General features: G+C 36.5%; 1 pseudogene; it reads right to left on the bottom strand.

Annotated features, from left to right (window-relative positions):
* Nucleotides 1-1119: 1119 nt before the first annotated feature.
* Nucleotides 1120-13766, bottom strand: part of LOC121217191 (uncharacterized) — a 45483-nt pseudogene continuing 32836 nt past the window's right edge.

Genomic DNA, 13766 nt, shown 5'->3' with positions numbered 1-13766 from the left:
TCAATTGCTTCAAAGCCTAGTGAGCTTTATTATCCAATTTGAGCGGCAAATGACACTCCTTTCCAGAAACTAATCGATAGGGAGTCATTCCTAACGGTGTCTTAAAAGCAGTTTGATAGGCCTATAGTGTATCATCGAGCTTTCGAGACCAATCTATCATGTTAGGGCGCACTACTCGATAGGCCTATAATGTATCATCGAGGCTTCAAGCCTTCAAGTATACCTTTAATTTCACGATTCACCTTTTCATCTTGCCCATTCGATTATGGGTGATAGGCCGTAGCAATTTTATATTTCACATCATACTTGTCAAGCAACCACTTGAGCCACTTATTTACAAAATGAGATCCTTCATTGCTAATTATACCTCTAGGAGTCCCAAACCATGTAAACACGTGCTTATGTAGGAACCGCATGACTACCTTAGCATCATTAATTGGGTATGCCTCGGCTTCAACCCACTTGGACACATAGTCCATAGCTACCAAGATATACTTGTTCCTATAGGAAGAAGGAAACGAGCCTAAGAAATTAATGCCCTATACATTGAAAAGTTCTAAATCTAAAATATTTGCCAAGGGCATATAGTTCCTTCTTGATATGTTTCCGGTTCTTTGGCATCGATCGTAGTTTTTCACATACACATATGCATCTTTGAACAATGTAAGCCAAAAGAACCCAGCTTGTAAAATCTTTGCTACTATACGTGAACCACCAAAGTGTCCCCCACTTGGAGATGAATGGCAATGGTACAGAATCTCATCAATCTCACTTTCGGCTATGGCATTTCCTGATTATGTTATCTTCACATTGTTTAAACAAAAATGGGTCCTCCTAGAAATAGTATCGACTATCATGAAGGAATTTCTTCCTTTGTTGGTACATCATTTCTTGCTGAATTATTCCACATGCTAAGTAATTGGAAAAATTAGCAAACCAAGGTGTTTTATAGATTTGTCTTACCTCAAAGATATGCTCATCAGGAAAATTATCATAAATTGGAATAAATCAAGAAGTTACCTCATTTTGTTCCAACCTTGACAGATGATCGGCTACTTGATTTTCAACACCTTTTCTGTCTTGGATCTCAAGGTCAAATTCTTGGAGCAAGAGTATCTATCAAATTAGTCTCAATTTAACATCTTTCTTCATGAGTAAGTACTTAATGACAACATTATCGGTAAACACTATAATTTTGGTACCTATAAGATATGAACAGAACTTGCCATAAGTAAAAACTATAGCAAAGAGTTCTTTTTCAGTTACCGTATAATTGATGTGGGCTCCTGTCAAAGTTCTACTTGCATAGTAGATAGCATGAAAGACTTTGTTCCTTCTTTGACCCATCACAGCTCCCACAGCGAAATCACATCAATTCAGAAAGTGAGTTCCAATCAGGTGTAACAATTACTGAGGTTAAAATTAACTGATTTTTCAATTCTTCAAAAGCTTCTAAACATGTTTTGTTAAAATAAAAAAATAATATCTTTCTCTAAAAGCATACATAAAGGTTTAGAAATTTTTGAAAAATCCTTAATAAATCTACGATAAAAACCAACATGGCCTAAGAAACTTCTAACTCCTTTCACACTAACTGGAGGTGGTAATCTTTCAATTACATCCACTTAAATTCTATACTTGGAAATCTTATGTCCTAAAAAAATTCCATCCTTAACTATAGGCATTTCTCCTAGTTAAGGACAAGATTCGTCTCCGCACATCTTTTAAGTATCTTCACCAAATTATTTAAACAAATATAATAAGTGTTACAAAAAATAGAGAAATCATCCATGAAAATCTCAATAGAATTCTCAACTATATCAGTGAAAATTGCCATCATACATCGCTAAAATATGGCAGGTGCATTACATAAGTCGAAAGGCATTCGCCTAAAAGTAAATGTATCGTATGGATAGGTAAAAGTAGTTTTATGTTGGTCTTTCGGGGCTACAACTATTTGGTTGCATCCCGAATATCCATCTAAAAAGTAATAAAATTTGTTACTTACCAGTCGATCTAACATTTGATCCATAAAAGGTAAAGGAAAATTATCCTTACGACTGGATTTTTTCAGCTTTCTGTAGTCAATACAGATTCTCCAACCTGTGACAGTTCTCATAGGGATTAACTCGTTTTGTTCATTTTCGATGATTATGATTCCACCTTTCTTCGATACACATTGTATCAGACTTACCCAAGAGCTATCTGAGATAGAATAAATAATTCTCGCATCTAAGCACTTAATTACCTCCTTTCGAACCACTTCTTTCATGATAAGGTTAAGTCCCTTTTGCCCATGAATCTTACCTTTTTCACCTTCCTCTAAAATAATTTGATGCATACAAAAGGAAGGGCTTATACCTTGTATGTCAGCTATTTTCCAACCAATTGCCTTTTTAAATTTCTTTAAAATAGCAATCAATTGCTCCTCTTGATGTTATGTCAAGTCCGCTAAAATAATTATAGGTAAAGTAGAACCATTAAATAGATAAACGTATTTTCAGTGAGACGGGTGTACATTTAGTTCGAGTTTAGGTGTTTCCTCGATTGACAATTTAGTTTGTGTAAATTCCCAAACTTCCAACTCTAGCAGTTTGAACCACGATGGTTGAATATAACTCCTCGGATTGGCTTCCATCAAAGCCAAACCTTGATTACCTTTTTCATTTTCGAATGGTTTAGACTCTAAAGTGTTCTCCAATGGATCTTCTTCAAAATTACTACTAATAGAAACTAAGTTTTCTAATTCCTCCATTATTAAATGTTCTTTCATTGAGTCAAGAAATTTCATGGACTTTAAAATGTCAAACATTCCTTCATGAACTCGCATGGTGAGTTTGCCTTTTTGCACATCTATCAATGTTCTTCCCATGGCTAGGAAAGGTCTCTTGGTCAGCTATTTAATGTCATAGCACTAATGTGCAAGCATACACTGTCGATGGAAGTATAGTAGATAGATATGAGTCTATCAGATATCGATCCCACGAGGACGAGTGTCTTTTGTCTATCAATTTCAGTGTAATTAATAGATAAAATGAGATAAATTGTGAGAGTAGTTGTCGAAGAAACAACTTGAAAATAATAAGACAAAATATAATAGTGAGAAAGTGGGATCCCCAACGTGAATATGAACAGAATACTAAGTGTTCACAAGGTAAAAAAGATAGGTGATTGTCGATGCATTAAACTAAAATGAATATCTTACCAAGCTTAATTTCTTTATTTAATCTAAGACTTAACATGCACATTAACCACACCTTTCGATGTTGGCAATAGAACACTATTAAGAACAAGTGGATTAAATTCCTCTAATCCTTAAGCAACTCCCGTTGTCATGCTTGTTAGCTTAAACTGTCGCTGCACTTTCCAGTGTCAGTGATCGTAATAACATTTCCGTGCTAAAAACATTCAAACTCAAAGATTAAACAATAGAAACAAGATTGAATATATGAACATTTAACCTAGAAATCATGTGCACTTCCATACAAACATGAAGTAGAAAGTAATAACCATCGTTTAGAAAAGAAGTAGAAAAGAGACAAGTGGAGAGCATTATTCCTAGAAAATCTCAACTTAATCTCTCAACTCCCTCTTATGTCGCACTCAGGGCTCCTCGTCAAGAGCTAACTTGCATCTCGCTCAAGTTAGTTCACCCGTAGGAAATTTAACGTGCCATAGCTAAAAAGCTTCGAAAGAAAATTTCAAGAAGATGATCCTCACTCCTTTCTCTTCATGTAAATATATTGATATTTATCCAAATAGCACAGGTGTCCTTTCATCAGACTCATACTGCCTCTGTATGTACAAGTTAATTGTACCAGACTAGACAACTCACACTTCTTTGTTGTTATCCGAACAGTTGTCAGGTGCGACGACAATTCTGGGCGCAATCTAAAAACACATGCAGAGACATCAATACCAAAACATGAAAAAATTAAAGATAAATAGGCTAAGATCCACTGAGATATAAAAAGCAATTTACTGAACTAAAAATACTAAAATATGTGCTAAAGATAACTAAATGGGTACAAATTAACCAATAAGTAGGGAGAAAACATATGTTCTTTCTACTACTATCACACCCCAAACTTGAGTTTTTACTTGTCCTTAAGGAAAACAGAAACTAGCAAGGCTACATAAGAATTCACTAAGGCAAATGATCATTCTAGCAACTTGAATCACCTAAAATTCCAATGAATAAGTCACATTCAAATGATAAAATATTGCATTGACAATACATAAGTATGAATGAATAAGATTACAACTTTATCAAAACCAATATCATACTTTAAATCATGACTTCTATCTACCAATACATCATTTATTGTACAAATATGTTCTTGAGAAGTAATGATGGACTGCAACAAACCCCTAGGGAGTACGTAATTGCGCCGACACACACTCATTCAACGACAGCCTTTGGCCAGATTCATTTTTTCTAATGCTTGCATTGGAGTTCCCCCTTTAACATTTCACAATACACCCACTTTGGACTGTCTCATATTCATAACTATATATACATTTGAGTAGCTGTAAAAGAAAGATTCATTCAATATTCGATGAATGCTACTAGTCATCCATTACTAATGCAACCTAAATCATTCATTAAAGAATTGAAGATACAACATTCAGTCAAATTTATCCAACTCATTCAATGATAGTTCACATGATTCAAGAATTAAGCATTGAATGTAACAAAAATTTTCAAACACGTTTGCATTAACTACGAATAAACCTTGCATGTTTCAAATAAAATTGAAATGTGGGTGTATTGGAAAAACCCATATGCATTCCCCCAAACTTGAAGTTTGCATTGTCCCCAATGCACTAACATTAACATGCAATAACAATAAAAATGAAATGACAATGTACAGTAAAAAATGAAAATTGCAGCTACATGCAATGTATGAATACTACAACTAAAACTTAAAATAAAGTAACTCAGTTTTCCTTGACCATCAATGTGGCTACATGATGTTTCTTCTTCCTCCTCTTTTTCTCCTCTTTTTTGCACTTTTTGTCTTTGGAGCACTTTCTTTTCTTTTTTTGGGCTTCGTACGATCCTCAGATTGCTCCTCAATTTTTGAAATTGCCCTAGCATCATTGGTTGCTTTTTGTGTAGGAGGGGTCACCTTGAGTGGTCCGGTATAGACCACTATCGCCAATGAGTTGTGGTGCTCCTCACTGGTTACCTTTGTAGCTTCCATCGGTCTATCTCTATCTCACTCTAGATTATCAGTAGTTACACCCACAAACTCGGATGCATTGACAATATCCTCAACAAGTATTTTTTCAGCAGCTTTTGCCTCAATATTTTCTTCCTTTTCCTTCTCGTTCACAATGTCAACACGGACGTCCTCCTCGTCCACAGTAATTTCCTTCTCAACAGCAGGTGCTTCTTGACTAGCAATGAAGTCACCCTCGACCAGGTTATCAATCCATCGCATGCACTCCTCAACATCCCTTGAGTCTTCTTCTTTCTCAACATTAGAGACGTACACAATGGGAGGGGATTCCACCGGTTTGTCTCAGTGCCCTAGGTTATCTTCTTCAGAATAGGGTTCATACTCTAAGATAATCGGTGGGAACACTAGAAATTCTGGGAGTGGGGTTGGGCTTAACTAACATAATGTGGCAACAATAGAGTTGTTATAGGCCCTAGTATAACCGTAGAACAAATTTTGTGATATGTCCATATCCTATATTGTAGCGACAAGCCTGATCTGCTTATTGCTGATGGAATTGGCAAACTTCTGGATATCCTTCATTTTGCACAACAATGATGTCTCTGTAGTCAAGTTTGTTCCCTTGCTTTCTGCTTTGGTTTTGTTGTCTTGCTGGTCTCAGCCTCCTTCATTGTCGGCGTATCTTTCCTACGAGTCATTGCATATCTTTTCCACAAGTCATTCTTTCAATGGATTCTTCATTGGTCGAGCCCTTATTTTCCAAGATCTCTTCATCATCACAGGGCATGATCCCTTTCTACTGGCACAGTAGCATCACCAACGACGGGAAAACCAAAATTTCATTTTGCCTCGTGACACAGTCAGCAATTTCCTAGTGGAGTATTGCACCGACATCAATCTTTCTACCCTTGACAATAGAATGTATAAGGCACATTCTATCGAGGTTGACCGTGATACTGTGAGTGGATGGTAGTAACCTACAGTTGACAAAATGAAACCAGACTTTGCTTTCAGTGTTAGGAAGTGGCGGTGCATCGTATAATTCTTTTGATGTGAACCCGTCCAAATTGCTCCTTTGGCACATAAATCCCTAACCAACAGGTCTCTTTTGTCATTTGTGATATCCTCAATAAACTTGGAGTGTTTGTCGACATCCATCTTAGTGATGTATAGCTCATTGATTTTTGTAGCATCCCATGGGATTAAACCTTCTCGAACAAAGATAAACTCCAACTCATGGTCACAAAGGTTAGCGTAAAACTCACGTACCAATGAAGGATAATAGCTTTCAAGATGTGTGTAGAAAGTTTCCCATTTCAACTTAGAGATGGTTCTATAAACTTGTTTACCCAAGTCTTGCTGTTGCGAGAGGAGAATGCCCTATTCTGGGTGGAAGTTTCGGTTTAAGATGTTGCTTTGAAACTGGTCCTTGGCCACTTTTGTTAAAAAGATCACTGGCTCCTTTGTCTCTGTTGGCATGGAGGATTCTAAACTCGAACTACAGTTGCAAAGGATGAGTGTTCTTCAACAAGCTTGGTGGCTTTCTTGATCGATCCTCTCTTTCTTGTCATATTTTGTTTGTTTTGTGGAGTGAAGATGATTTAAAATTGTAAAGGTACGAACATGGGGAAGAGAAAGTGAATAAAAATGGTTATTTGGGTGTTTCAAAGATAGCACAGTAAAGAGGGGTTTATAGTAGTGAAAGAAGAAGATGGAAAGACGTGATTTTCTAAAAGGAAATAAAGCTGGTGGGAATAGTTACCTCCAATGAGGATTGCGCCCTCTCAGATAGATCAAACAGCTAGGTGACTTTTGATCAAATGATGGGATCTTAAATTTTTTATCCGCCCTTATTCTTGCTAAGTCAGAAGTGACAGTACAATAGTATGAACTACGTTGACAATAAAGCCCAAGTACGTCGACAATGGTACTTAATTAATCTACAAAAATAAAAATAAAAATAATAAAACAATCTTGAACAGAAGAAAAAATAAAATAAAATTACTTAGTAATAAATTACAGAAAAAATTAAAATTGTTCGACCAATTTAATGGTCTTTGCCTTCTTTAGATCAATATTCCCAAGATAATGTTTCAATTGTTGACCATTCACTTTGAATTGGTGTCCATCATGTAAATCTCTGATTGTGACCACACCATGAGGAAATACTTCGACAACTTCGAAAGGTCTAGACCAATGAGAGCACAATTTACTCGAGTGTAGTTTCAGTCTAGAATTGAATAATAAAACTTGCTGACCCGCTATAAATTGTCACGGCAAAATAATTCCGTCATGCTATCGTTTGGTCTTTTCCTTATAAATTGTAGCGTTTTCATAAGCATTTCGCTTAATCTTCCCCGGTTCAGTGATATCCAATAGCATTTTCTTTCCAACAGCTTCATAGACCATGTTCACTTACTTAATTACCCACATTGTTTTGTGTTCCATTTCAACTGGCAATTGACATGCTTTCCCAAAAACCAATTGATACAGCAACATCCCTAATGGAGTTTTGTATGTTGTTGGCAATACCCATAAACTGTCATTTAGTTTGGAAGACCAATCTTTCCTCGAAGGGTTCACAACCTTCTCAAGTATGATTTTAATTTGTCGATTTGACACTTCGTCTTGCCCATTAGTTTACGGATGATAAGTAGTAGCCATTCTATGATTAACTCTATATCTCTTTAGTTCGGTTGCCACTTGGTTGCAATGAAAGTACGTACCCTAATCACTAATCAATACTTTCAAAGTGCCAAAGCGGGTGAGTATATACTTGTCAAAAAAATTTAAGCACTGTCTTTGCATCATCCTTTGGGACTGTAATAGCTTCAACCCACTTCGAGACGTAGTCAATAGCTTCTAATATATAAAAATTTCCAAATGAACTTGGAAATGGTCCTATAAAATCCATACCCCAAACATCAAATAATTCAACCTGCATAATTGGCTGCTGTAACATTTCATTGCGCCGGGATATAGAACACGTGCACTAACATCTATCGCATTGATTCACAAAATTATGGGCGTATTTGAATAATGAAGGCCAGTAGAATCCTGATTGGATAATTTTAGCAGTAGTTCGCATGCCACCAAAATGACCGCCATAAGGAGCATCATGATAGTGCTTCAAGATTGAAAGCATCTCCTCTTCTAGAACACAACACCGAATAATGTTGTCATTGCATACCTTGAATAAATACGGCTCATTCCAATGATACTTCACTACTTCACGAAGAAATCTTTCTTTTTTATGGCCTATGACACCCAATGGAAAATTTTCAAACACTAGATAATTAACAATATCCGCATACCAAGATTTTGCAGCTACAACAAATAACTTTTCATCTGGGAATGCGTCGACAATTTGAAGTATGCTTCCATCTTCGCTACCAATTTCCAATCGGGATAGATGGTCTGCAACTTGATGTTCTAAACCCTTGTGGTATTTTATCTCGATGTTGAATTCTTGCAACAGTAAGATCCAACATATCAATCTTGGTTTTGCATCCTTCTTCTCAAAAAGATATCTCAATGCCGAGTGATCAGTAAATACGGTAACATTTGCACCGATAAGATAAGAACAAAACTTGTCGAAAGCAAAGACTACAACCAATTATTCTTTCTCTGTAGTGGTATAATTGATTTGAGCCTCTGTAAGAGTTTTGCTAGCATAATAGATGACGTAAAATATTTTTCTCTTGCGTTGTCTTAGAACAGAACCCATAGTAAAGTCACTTGCATCGCACTTAACTTCAAAAGGTTGTGACTAATCGGGTGTAACAACAATGGGTGCATTTACTAGCTATTTCTTTAATTGAATGAATGCATCCAGACATACATCGTCAAAGAAGAATTTTTGATTCTGTTCTAGCAATAAGCATAAGGGATTTGCAATTTTTGAGAAATATCTAATAAATCTTCTGCAAAACCCTGCATGCCCAAGAAAATTGCGAATACCTTTAACATTTTTCGGTGGAGGTAATTTCTCAATGATTTCCACTTCAGCTTTGCCTACTTCAATGCCTTGACGAGAGATACGATGGCCTAACACAATGCCTTCAATTGCCATGAAATGACATTTTTCCCAATTCAAAACAAGATGTCTGTCTTCACATCGCTGCAATACTTTATCCAAATTGTCAGCACAATGATCAAAATCATTCCTATAAACTAAGAAATTATCCATAAAAACCTCTAAATAATCTTTAATCATTTCCGAGAATATTTCCATCATGCACCTTTGAAATGTGGCTAGTGCATTGCTAAGACCAAAAGGCATACGGCGAAAGGCAAAAGTACCAAAGGGACAGGTGAAAGTTGTTTTCTTTTGATCCTCCGGTTCAATTGCAATTTGATTGTATCAAGAATAGTCATCTAAGAAACAGTAATAGGCTTTTCCAGCAAGCTTATCCAACATTTGGTCAATGAAAGGAAGTGGGAAATGGTCCTTCCTTATGGCAGCATTAAGTTTGCAATAATCCATACAGACTCGCCATCTCGTAGGAATGCGTGCAGGAAATAATTCACCTTTGTAATTGCTAACCACAGTGATGCCACTTTTTTTAGGAACACATTGCACTGGACTTACCCAATTGCTATCAGAAATAGGATAAATAATTCCAGCATCAAGCCACTAATTTCTTTCTTAACAACTTCCTTCATCTTCTTATTTAATATTCTTTGTTGCTCAATAAATTGCTTGCCTTCATCTTCCAACTTGATCTTGTATATGCAAAAAGATGGACTAATGCCTCGAATATCGACAATACTTCAAGCGATAGCTCGTTTATGTTGCTTAAGAATATCGACCAATTTCTTTTCTTGAGTGACATCAAGTGTTGTGGAGACAATAACTGGGAGAGTATTGTTATCACCAAGAAAGACGTATTTAAGATGAGTAGGTAACGATTTCAATTCCAGAGTAGGAGCTTGGTCAATAGATGGCTTGAAAATTAGAGCTAATCTATTGGTTAAGTCTAAGGATTTAATCTGCCATCCACGCCTAAGTTCAATATTATTAGTTTCAACCATGCTGTCACAATCATCTACAAATTCATCATCAGATGTTACTGCAAACTCCTCAGAAAGTATTGTGTTTTGGTCATTAAATTCTTATCAATTAAATCATCTAGCACATCAATAATATGGCATTCTTCTTTGTCCTTACATTGAATAGATTCAAAAACACTGAAGGTAACGTGCTCATCATTAAGTCGAATGGTTAGTTCACCTTTGTAAACATCAATAAGAGTTTGTTTAGTGGCTAAAAATGGTTGTCCCAAGATTATGAGAACCTCCTTGTTCAGGTCAAGTATGATAATTCAGCCAGAAAAATGAATTTATCCACACGAACTAAGACATCTTTAATTTGCCCTTCAGATTGAGCCGAAGATCAATCAGCTAGTTGCAATGTCACTGCAGTAGGCTTCATGTGACCAATTCCCAACTTTCGGAAAGTAGATTGTGGCATTAAGTTGATGCTAGCTCCCAAGTCAAATAAGGCCTTGCCCAAATAATGGTTGCCAATGGAACATAGGATAGTAAAGCTCCCAGGATCTTTCATTTTGGGGGGCAACTTATTTGTCAAAACAGCACTATAGACCTCTATGAGTGCAATAGTTTCCATATCACTGAGTTTTTTTTTCTTGGACAAGAGCTCATTCATAAATTTCCCATAATTCAGAATTGGCACAAGAGCGTATACTAAAGGAATACTGACCTAAAGTTGCTTCAGTATGCTCAGGAACTATTGGTACTGCTTATCATGTTCATTCTCCCTAAATCTTTGTGGGAAAGGTAAAGGTAGAGTTACATCTGATTGCGCCGACACCCGTGATTGCGTCAACAGTTTCGAGGGTCGAACATGAGGCATATGAGTGATAGTTTATGGAACTTCTTTGTCTGGTACATTGACAAGCTCTTCAGATTCTCTTCAGATTCAACCTTCTTACCAAGGATCACTTCACCAGTATCTTGAAGTGCTACAACACAGTCTGTAGTCGGCTCACCAGTTTGTTTACCACTCTTAAAAGTGATAGCCTTACAGTGTCCTTTCCCTCTTAAACTGGGATTTTCCGTGTCACTGGGTAGTGTGTCCAGTGTCGAGTATTCAGATTCAAATCAAGTTGTCCTAATTGTGCCTTCAACGCCCAAATAGAATATGAATTCTCTTGCACAATAGCTTCTGTACGAGTCATATGCTCCTACATTAAAGCTTCAAGAGCTACTAACGGGTCAGACAGAGAAGCATGTATGTACTATTGTCGTCAATGTTTTTGACCATGCTGATTTGGCATTGAAGAGTGTTGTGGTGGCGTCTAATTCTGGTGTGGATTCATCTGGCCTTATTGTGGATGCATCGGAGAATGCTGATTGTAATTCTGTTGTTGTTGATTGTAACTCCCTTGCCTTGGATTATAACTACCCTGAGTAGATATACTCCCATATCAAAATGGCGCAGCATTTTGTCCAGCATTTTGAGTTCCCCAAGATTGTTGATTGCATGCAGAATTGTTCTAAGAGGTGCCATAAGAATTGTTACAGATGTTACTGACATAAAAGACATTTTATGCATGTTGTGGGCAATCTTCATAGTTATGGTTGTCACTGTAAATCTCACAAAAAAAGGTTGGAATATCAACTTGTTGAGCGACTTGTATAGGTGCAAAGTCACTAGTCCCTTGCATATTTTTTTATCATATTTGTAAGAGAAGAAACTTGAGCACTAAGTGCAGATATTGTGACTAATTCAATAACTCCTGAAGTAGCTTTTGCTTGTGCAGCTCTACGGATAGGATATTGATAATCATTCTAAGCAATTCTCTCAAGAATTCCAATAACATCATTATAAGTACAATCCAGCAAAGGACCATTGGCTGATGCATCGACAATATTCCTCGTGTGTGAATTTAGCCCATTATAGAAAATATCAATTTGTATTTCCTATTGAATGTCGTGCATGGGACAACGTTGAAGCAAGGATTTATGATGTTCCCACGTGGTGTGAAGATTTTCATCATCAAGCTGATGATAAGCTGTAATATTATTTCGGAGATGAGCATTCATTGTTGGTGGGTTAAATCACAAAAAAAACTGTGTTGCTAGTGCATTCCAAGAAGTAATAGATTTGGCAGGTAACCCAAGGAACCAAGTACGAGCTTTTCCTTACAAAGAATAAGTAAATAACTGCATCTTCAAAGCATCATCAGGAACTCCTTGTTGACTAAAGGAAGCACAAATCAATAAAATTTATTTTAGATGTTTTCGTGCATCTTCATGCAGCAATCCAGCATATTGCCTATTAGAATTCAATTTTTGTCGCGTTGTTCACTGATTTTTTAGGATTAGAGTTACACACCTGGCAATTTTGAAAAATGACATTACGACATGCTTCCAAACCCTAAAATCAACACTAAGAACGAACTAATTAACGACGATATACTAAATCATATCACTAATTCGGCCACAAGTGATTAGATATTCGACCTTAACACAAAGAATCAGCCCCTGCAAGGCATTTGTCACTTACCCCAATCGAAACAAGAATTCCTAGGCTCACTATTCATTGGAGGAGTAATCGTCACACGATCTTCACCTACAAAATTCCCAAAAAGATTACAATAGAAGTTATATACCTCAATAAAACCACTCATCCTTTATGTGAAAGAACGATTCATAAGAAGCAATCGGGAAGAAAATGAGTATACGATACTCACAACCAAATGTGAAATACTCACTACTTAATTGATACCCGGCATAGAAGATGGCACAATAGCAACGAAGGCACCATCTAAAAATAAGACGTCAATGAATCCTTGCAAGGGATGACAACAAATGATGAATCAAAGTAAGGAAAAGGCTATACGTTAAGGTTCACCAAAGGGGAAAAAATGAAAACGTGTATAAAAGAGAAAGAAAAACAGAAGAAATGGTGTTAGAGAGGAAAGAGGGGAAGTAGGAGAGTGTGGGACGTGAGAGTGGAAGGTGGGAGAGAGGGACGAAAGTTTTGAGAGTATTTTGGGGAGACATTTTCTAAAAAAATTAAAAAAAATAAAATCAACTATATCCCAACCTATCAGATTTTCTAATATCTAAATCTAATGGCTCAGAATTTGAAGTCAACCCAACTTCTATAAGCACTAGGTAGCTCAACAGATTAGAATAAAAAAATGATCCTGCTTTGCACACACACAGGATTCAAAGACAAACCCTTAGGCAAGCTAAAGTCTTACCACTGAACCAATATGCTCATTCTTACTAACAACTCACAGAAAATAAAAGATAAGTCAGATAAGCAAAATAGGGATTGAAACAAAAATAGTAAAATTTCGAGGGAAGGGATTTGAACACAGGACCTCAGGTAGACATAAGTAACACTTAGCCACTCCAACAGATTAATTTACTTGACATGATTTAACAATTTTAAAATGAAAAATTTTGGGGCATTACAACTCTCCCTTAAAGAAGTTTCAGCCTCAAAATTTACCTGACTTAAACAGATATGAATATTGCTATCGAATCAAGTCTTCCAATTTCCAAGTGGCTTCCTCAGTACCATGATTCCACCACAAAGCCATA

This window comes from Gossypium hirsutum, chromosome D05, assembly GCF_007990345.1.
Source record: "Gossypium hirsutum isolate 1008001.06 chromosome D05, Gossypium_hirsutum_v2.1, whole genome shotgun sequence".
NCBI lineage: Eukaryota > Viridiplantae > Streptophyta > Magnoliopsida > Malvales > Malvaceae > Gossypium > Gossypium hirsutum.
Note: the sequence above shows the minus strand (reverse complement) of the source record. Positions and strands in the feature narration are given on the sequence as shown.